Source organism: Montipora foliosa, chromosome 4 (genome assembly GCF_036669935.1).
Source record: "Montipora foliosa isolate CH-2021 chromosome 4, ASM3666993v2, whole genome shotgun sequence".
Classification (NCBI taxonomy): domain Eukaryota; kingdom Metazoa; phylum Cnidaria; class Anthozoa; order Scleractinia; family Acroporidae; genus Montipora; species Montipora foliosa.
The window spans coordinates 8,569,027-8,576,526 of record NC_090872.1 but is presented as its reverse complement, the minus strand read 5'-3'; the positions used below and the strand labels follow the sequence as shown (position 1 = coordinate 8,576,526).

The 7,500-nt window shown below is 36.1% G+C and overlaps 1 protein-coding gene across 2 annotated transcripts in view; it reads right to left on the bottom strand.

Annotated features, from left to right (window-relative positions):
* LOC137999722 (thiol S-methyltransferase TMT1A-like) overlaps positions 1-7,500 on the bottom strand; it is a 37,692-nt gene that overhangs the window by 19,223 nt on the left and 10,969 nt on the right. For both annotated transcript variants that reach the window (XM_068845586.1, XM_068845585.1), the window contains one exon: positions 1-483. This exon is cut by the window's left edge and continues 601 nt beyond it. The gene's annotated coding sequence lies outside the window, so the exon portion shown is untranslated. The remainder of the gene's footprint in view (positions 484-7,500) is intronic.

Below are 7,500 nucleotides of genomic sequence, written 5' to 3'. Positions count from 1 at the left end.
ACCACATTGCTTCCTTCGGTTTCTCTGGAGATGATTCAGAAATCGGACATTGTCACATTTCTTTGAAACAACCCAGCCATTGGTTTTCCTTACAGTACATTCCTCAGTTTTGTACAATGTACAGCACTTTGGACAGGCAACAAATTTCTCAAACTCATCTTGTCCAAGTCCAATGTATGATTTGGCCATATAAAGTGTCTGTGGTAAACTTTGTGCAAATTTAACAACAGACTCGACCTTTGCCACATTACCAATCATTGTAATAAAAAGTCTTAATAATTTCAACAGATTTAGCATTCCATGATCAGAAACTTTATAAAGTGTTTGCCAAAGAAAAAGGAACAAAACAAGGACTTTTGATTCTGACGACACTTCATACTGGCCAGCTGAGCTACATGTACTTGCTTCATCAGATTGGTCTTCTTCACCATACTCAAGACCATCATCTCCAGTTTCGTTATCAATTCCATTTTCATCAATTCCCTACAATAACAATAAAAACAGTAATAAGCTAGGATGATTGTGAAAATGACAAATTTCTTTTCTTATGCACATGCTGTCTTTCCACATGTTTATGTATGCAGATGTAAATATACACCATTATCTGCATCATAGATAGGTGTCTACAGGTGCATGTATAGTACAGACAGTCAGGGTGACCTGACAGCAGTTCTTCTGAGATACTCATGTTATGGTGCGTTTTCACTCACGTGACCAGAAGCCATATTGGATTACTGAAACAAAAGAATGTATTTGCATAAAAATAGAGTTCAAATCCCAGAGGATTAGTTTGGTACACCATCATGGCTGCCATTCCTTTGTTTTGGAACACCAACATGGCCGCCATAACGTCATGTGAAAACCCTCTATACTACAGTATACATGAATGTATAACAGGCATACACCAGCAGCCTGCCTGAAGGGGTTTATTTACAAAAAAGCTAAAGTAAATAGCTGAGATCATAAACAAGTCAGAATAAAATAAGCAATTAAGGCTTACAAATTTACCTGTCGTGTACGTCAATGTTTTATTCCACTGTTAGCTAAAAAGACATTCAGCCAATACCATATTTCCCTGTGTACAATATGCACTTTTTTTCCCACTAAAACAGCTCCAAAAATTGAGTTGCGTATTATACACGGAATCCTTTGTTTTAGAGTCTCGTCCCTCATTAGCATATTAAAACAAAGACACATTGGTTTTTTATTGAAAAGTAAAAGGCTGAACCAAGAGTTAAAAATTAAGATCCACTAACAAATTAACCTTCCTATTTGAATGAACAATTGATCAACATAGCTGTCACTTTTGAGAGATTAATTGAAACATCAAAATTGCTGTGAAACTCACCCGAGTTAAACTGTGTATGATAAATTATGCATCGTTAATTTTGCTGAAGATCATCTGATTTCACACTTACATAAAACTTTGCAAAGACCACAACTACCGACTACATGTTATTGGAAATACGAAATGCCACTGAACTTCGACATGCTGAACTGAACGACAAGTGAAGGCCTCAGGAATCAGGTCTTTAAGGACTTTTGAAATTCATACACTGTTTTCTTCTTAAATTCAACAACAAACCCACACCAATGTGTAACATGCTTACATGTATACTGTATGTTAAGTATTCAAATTTGGTAAACATGTAAATATGTCAATGGCAAATGTAGTTGTACATGTACCACTTACTTCACCATTATTTACATAACCATTAGAACAATCCCATGCACAACCTGTCCCGCAACAAAAAAATTGTGTTGATTTTGTTGCAGAAAGTAGAACGGACCTCTACTTTCTGCAACACGCTGCAGCAACTTGCAACACAATTTTTTTTGCGAGACAGGTTGTGCGTGGGATGTAAAACACGCGACATTGCATTTCGCAGCAATGTTGCGAGACAAGTTGGAAATTTCTGTTGCTCGTATTACTGTAGCTTAAAGAGAGCTTAAATTGAAATAATGTATCTAATTAACTACTATGTCTACATGGTTTCAATGGAGTAATGTTGAAAACAAGTAGATACAATAACTTTTGTCCACAATTAGAGACATAATTGTACGTCTTCCAGTATGCTTTACATGTAACTATGTTTATATTGCTGCAAAATATCACATTCACTGGGCATAAAATTATATTTTGCATTTTCTTATGGAGTGATGTCATGGAGTGATGTTCAAATACTTTTCCCAAAATGGGTCAATGATTGACAGGCCATCCTACTCATGCTATTGGCGCAAAAAAGTAATCACCTTTAACATACTTATTTAATGTGACTGTTTGAAATGAGCATGACATTTTTAAAAGGTGCTGCTTACGACTTGGCAAAGTGCAACTGACGTCTGCCATTTCAAGTGTTTATATAGTCCGTGAAATAGTTTGACCTTTAACCCAGCTTTTTGGCTTTAATTAACAAATTACCGGTACGTTCAAGAAGGAAAAGGGTAAATTATACATTTTTCTCAATAAGAATATCATTTAATTTAGTCTGGAGTGCATGTACATCAGGCATATTTTGTATGTGCTTGCACGTTAAATTTTACAAAAGATCATTTGACTGATCGTTCAATAAAACAGTCAACTCTCTCAAAGGAGACACCTAAGACTTGCCCTGTAAGGCAGATGAATTGTTAGCTCTTTACATGGACATGGTTAGCTGGTATTAGACAAGAGTTTTTGGCAACTACATGTAGATGTAACAATCACTTGGTACAAAATCCACTTTGCTGAGAGCAAGCTACATTTTTGGGTATTAATGAACTTTTCCTGTTTTGTTCTGACCTGTGTGTAACATGTACTTGCTCTTCAGCATGACAGATTTGTACCATGTGGCTATTTGCAAGGGCCATTTCATGGTTGTCCTTGAACGCCCTTTATCAGGGTTTTCAGTAAATTTGATAGTGCATTGTAGGAAACAAACAATGTAGTACTAATATTAAATGCTAGACTACACAACTCTCTGTATTGTGAGAACATCCCTTAGGTGTCTTTCTTTCAGAAATTACTTTTTTAGTCAGTATTATTATTATTAGGGTAATTCCACAATATTTTGCATGCCACGGAGGGGACATCTCAGAAAACAATACCATAAATAGCTCCTTTTGCCAAATTTAGTTTAGTTCACTGTGGACTTGTAATGATTAAAAAACTGATGACTCTTCTTTATCAAATCCTTTCAAAATTATTTCTGTCACATCTGGCAAGATTTAGTGCTTTATTCAATCTGTCACGGAGGGGACCAGAAAACCAAAGAAAATTGAAATTTAAAAACTAGGCTAAAAATCCTGCGAATGTAAACCGGCAGCAACAACACTTAAGTGCACATTTGATTTTTATGTTAATCAACAATTAAACTGCATTGATGGAAAAGACATTCTTGCTCTCTGATACAGCACAGATAATAATGAATGATCACGGTTATTGTCACAGAGGGGACTGTAACGGAGGGTACCTCTTGTCTAATAGATAGCGGTCATTAATAGCCACCCTGCAATCTTCTCTGTAGCAAAGTGTTTAAGTAAAACAATGATACTAGACTTGTCTAGTGTTATAACCAAAACCTTCTTGAGGTGTATTATATATACATGTATCTGTAAAAATGTTGCACACTCTTTTAATAATGCATTCCTTCTCAAACAGGGTAACTTTCTGATTATTTTTGTTTTATTTTATTTAGAAATATTAGGTTCTAACAAGCTAGACAATTGAAAAAGACAACACTGTACTGTAAAAGGCTCATTAAGACCTTGTCCTAACAAAAACAAGACACTTTCCAATCTGCAACTTCCATGAAGTCTTATAAAGTCTTGTATAATCTGAAAATACGAACAGCTCAGAAACATCAATAATTTAAGTCTCTCTCTCTCAACAATGCCTGAACACAGAATTGAGGTGATAATTTTTTTTCCTGAAAGTATTGACCTCATTTATGCATGTACAGATGTAACTACCAGTACAATCATGTAAGATGATTTTGAATGTAAGTTGTTCATTGAATGAAAGTGCCATACATCAAAAAAGGCAAGAACAACTTCTGAACATAACTTGCCAGACAGTCAATTGTATATGATGTACACTGTTCTATGAAAGCAAATGTCAGTGTACATTTTACCATGCTAGTAGAATATAAACTTATGGACCTATGCAGATCTTCCATGTTGTTTACAAACATGACTTGTATGAATGGTGTAGTTTTACTAGCAATGGCTAATGTGATAAAATTTTGTACAAGATTACTTCCAGCATATTTTTCAGACAGTTTCATGTTACCACTCTTCCAAGTTTCTTTATTAGCATGCACTGCTTAAAGTTTGTGCTGCTTTCTAATGAAAAGGTGCACTTTCTCAACCTCACGCTGAGTTGAAATAGTAGAAGGGTGATTGCCCACAAGTAAGACAGGACCATAAAAAATGCAACTACAGTGTACCCTGTCCACATTATCAGTTCTTGGCCAGTCATAGGTGGTGGAGCCTTTGCTGTGCAAGAATTTAACTTCAACAAAGCTGTCTGCTACAGAATTCACTCTTCCAAAATAGAAGTTGGTTACATAGTCAACTGCGTAATACCTCCCTACCTGAACTCCATGATACTTACAAATGCATACTTCACGGTCAAATGCAGATGATGGTATGACCTGCCATGGGGTGGCCGGAGTTCTGCAAACTTGGATTTGCCAATCTGAACATTGCTTTCTTCCTTGAAAAGCTCATGCACTTCTCCAATGTTAAACAATATTAGCAACCTCTTTTGCCTGTGTTCCCTTTTACCATCAACTAGTTTGACAGACACATAATCTTTCTTCCCTGGAAGCATTCTGCTGATGTCCTCTCTTAAATAGAAATTCTGCAACTGTTGTATCTCATCATCAGTGAGAGCATCACATCTTTTCTTTCTGTCCTTGCTGTACTCTTTTCTTCGCTTAAAGTTGTTGTCACACAAATCCACGACCGCCTTCCGTTTTCTTGGGGAAAGATCTTGAACAATCGTTGCTAACACTTGCTCTTTTCTTTCAGGGCATTTTAGCAGGTGCTTCTTTGCTCTACTGAGTGCTTTTCCAAACGTCTGAGGGCTTACTTGACTACAAGTTTTGCCTGTTTTCTTGATCAAGTCTGCTATTTTTTTTCCTTTGCCTTCTTTTCTTCTCTCTTTCCTTGGCTCTCAAAACTTCAGGCTGATTGGCTTTCTTCTTCAAATAATCCTTTTTCTTTCTTTCCCTGTCCTTCTTTTTAACCACCTCATACTTTTCTTCATTTTCCCTCAGTCTTTCCCTGTACAGTATTTCTTTGTCCTCTCTTTGCTTGAACTCATTTTGAACTGCTCAACAACTGCTCTTTATTACGAATAATTCATGAGAACTTAATCAATCCAATATTTCCACTGATTAACTGCACATTTTGGCTAAGTTAAGTATTATTGTTCTTTATGTGAGGAGATTATGGATGATTAAAACAGTTTATCTTCAATAGCAGTAATTTCTCTTTCAAAATAATAATTCTTCCTCCAAAAAATATATGTCCGTTCTGGACAGTAAGGTCCCTTCCGTGTCAAAAAAGTCCCCTCTGTGACAAAAAGATCCCCTCCGTGACAATTTTTTGTTCACAAAAAATGTCCCCTCTGTGACAGAACAGTCCCCTCTGTGACACAAAGTCCCCTCTGTGACAAAAAGATCCCCTCCGTGACATTGAAAGTTTTCACACCTATCCTAAGAAAAGAGAAATAGAAGAACTCCTCCACACCTTGTAAGTTTGTCAGCCCATACTTCAACTGTTAACAGAATTTTGTACAATTATTACCAATTGCTTTGAAGAGATAATAATTTTTATCCCTATTTTTGTCACAGAGGGGACAATTCAATTTTGGACATAGGCTTTGATCTCTTTCTTCAGACAAAATCAGGGAGAAATCATTAACTTAAACAGTCTAAGTAAATAAGTAAATGTCCTGACAATTTTTACTAGATTTCCTCTCAAGAGAGATTTACCATGGTCATTTGTGCATGTCCCCTCTGTGACAGCCAAACAGGCTGACTTGATTAATTAATGATAATTTATGCCATGAAATCATTCCGCTGACAACCAAAAAGTACAATTTCATAACAATCTATCTTATAATGAGTCTAGATATACAGTTATACTGTCCTTTAAGTGAATGCTAATTTTTACAAGTGTATGTCTCAATTACCGTGGAATTACCCATTATTATTATTATTAAAATGTCTAGTACAGACTTCCCTCAGAAATATAACTGCTCTCATTGTGTGAAAAGTGCTAGGAACTGAAATGAATAATTTGAATAAATAACTGTTACTAAGCATGCAATAATACTGATAACTTACACTTAATAATTATTTCTTCTTTACTCCCAGCTGTTTAATGCACGGTTAAAGGTTTCAAGTGACCAAGAAAAGGAATTATTGCAGTCACTGAATTATGATTATGTCAGTGATGAGGAGAATGGTGTTGGAGTGAACAAAGGCAAGTGGGTGGTCCGTCGTCCAATCTGGAGGTCGAAAAGGGCAAGTGTACTGATCGAACGACTCCAGCAGCGGATAAACAATAGCCAGCAAGAGGACCTGAGGCCTTGTGTACCGAGAGTTGAGGGTGTGCCATCAGAGAGGCAAATGCCCAGGCATAATGTAGCCTGGGCTTTAGCAGACACTGAGCCTGCACCAGGACGCGAACACTCAGTGGAGGAGCTGGAGGAAGAGGAGGAAAAGCATTCAACACCAGTCTCTATTATGCATAGAAGTGGTAATTAAAGGCAAGTGAAAAGGCAACATAGACACATACCACGCTCTCATAGGAGACAGAGACAATTGCCATCCAAAGTGACTCTGAATAGAGTGAACAAAGTTTTAAAGATACTGAATAAAATAATCGATTTATTGATACATTATATATATTTCGTGTTGAAAATACTGGTGAGAGAATACCTTAAGTTCTAACGTTTGCGTACAAAATTTTACAGTGTTTTTTAGACTTGGCCTCTCAAATGGTTCATAATGCTTTTTCATAACATAGCAGCATCTACAGTGGTTCTAAGTTCTAAAGGTTGCATACAAAATGTTATAGTGTTTTTAGACTTAGCCTCTCAATTGGTTCATAATGCTTTTTCATAACATGGCGGCATCTACCGTAGTTGTAAAGTTTGCATACAAAATGATAGTGTTTTTTACACTTTGCATCTCAAAAGCTGCATTATACTCTTTTCATAACACAGCAGCATCTAGTTATAAAGTTTGCACAAAAAATGTTAAGTGTTTTTTCTTGAGACTTTGCTTCTCAGATGATTATGCAACATCTAGATACTAGACAAGTGTAAAGTTTGCAGACATGTACAATAATGTTCAAGTGTTTTATAGGTTTTGATTCTCAGATGGTTCCTTATACTTTTTCAGAACATAGGACCTTCTTAAAGAAATGTAAAATAAATTCTTCCTTAGTTCGATGAAACTAAGCATACATGAACAAGCAACAATATAAGGTTTTTTAATTTATTTA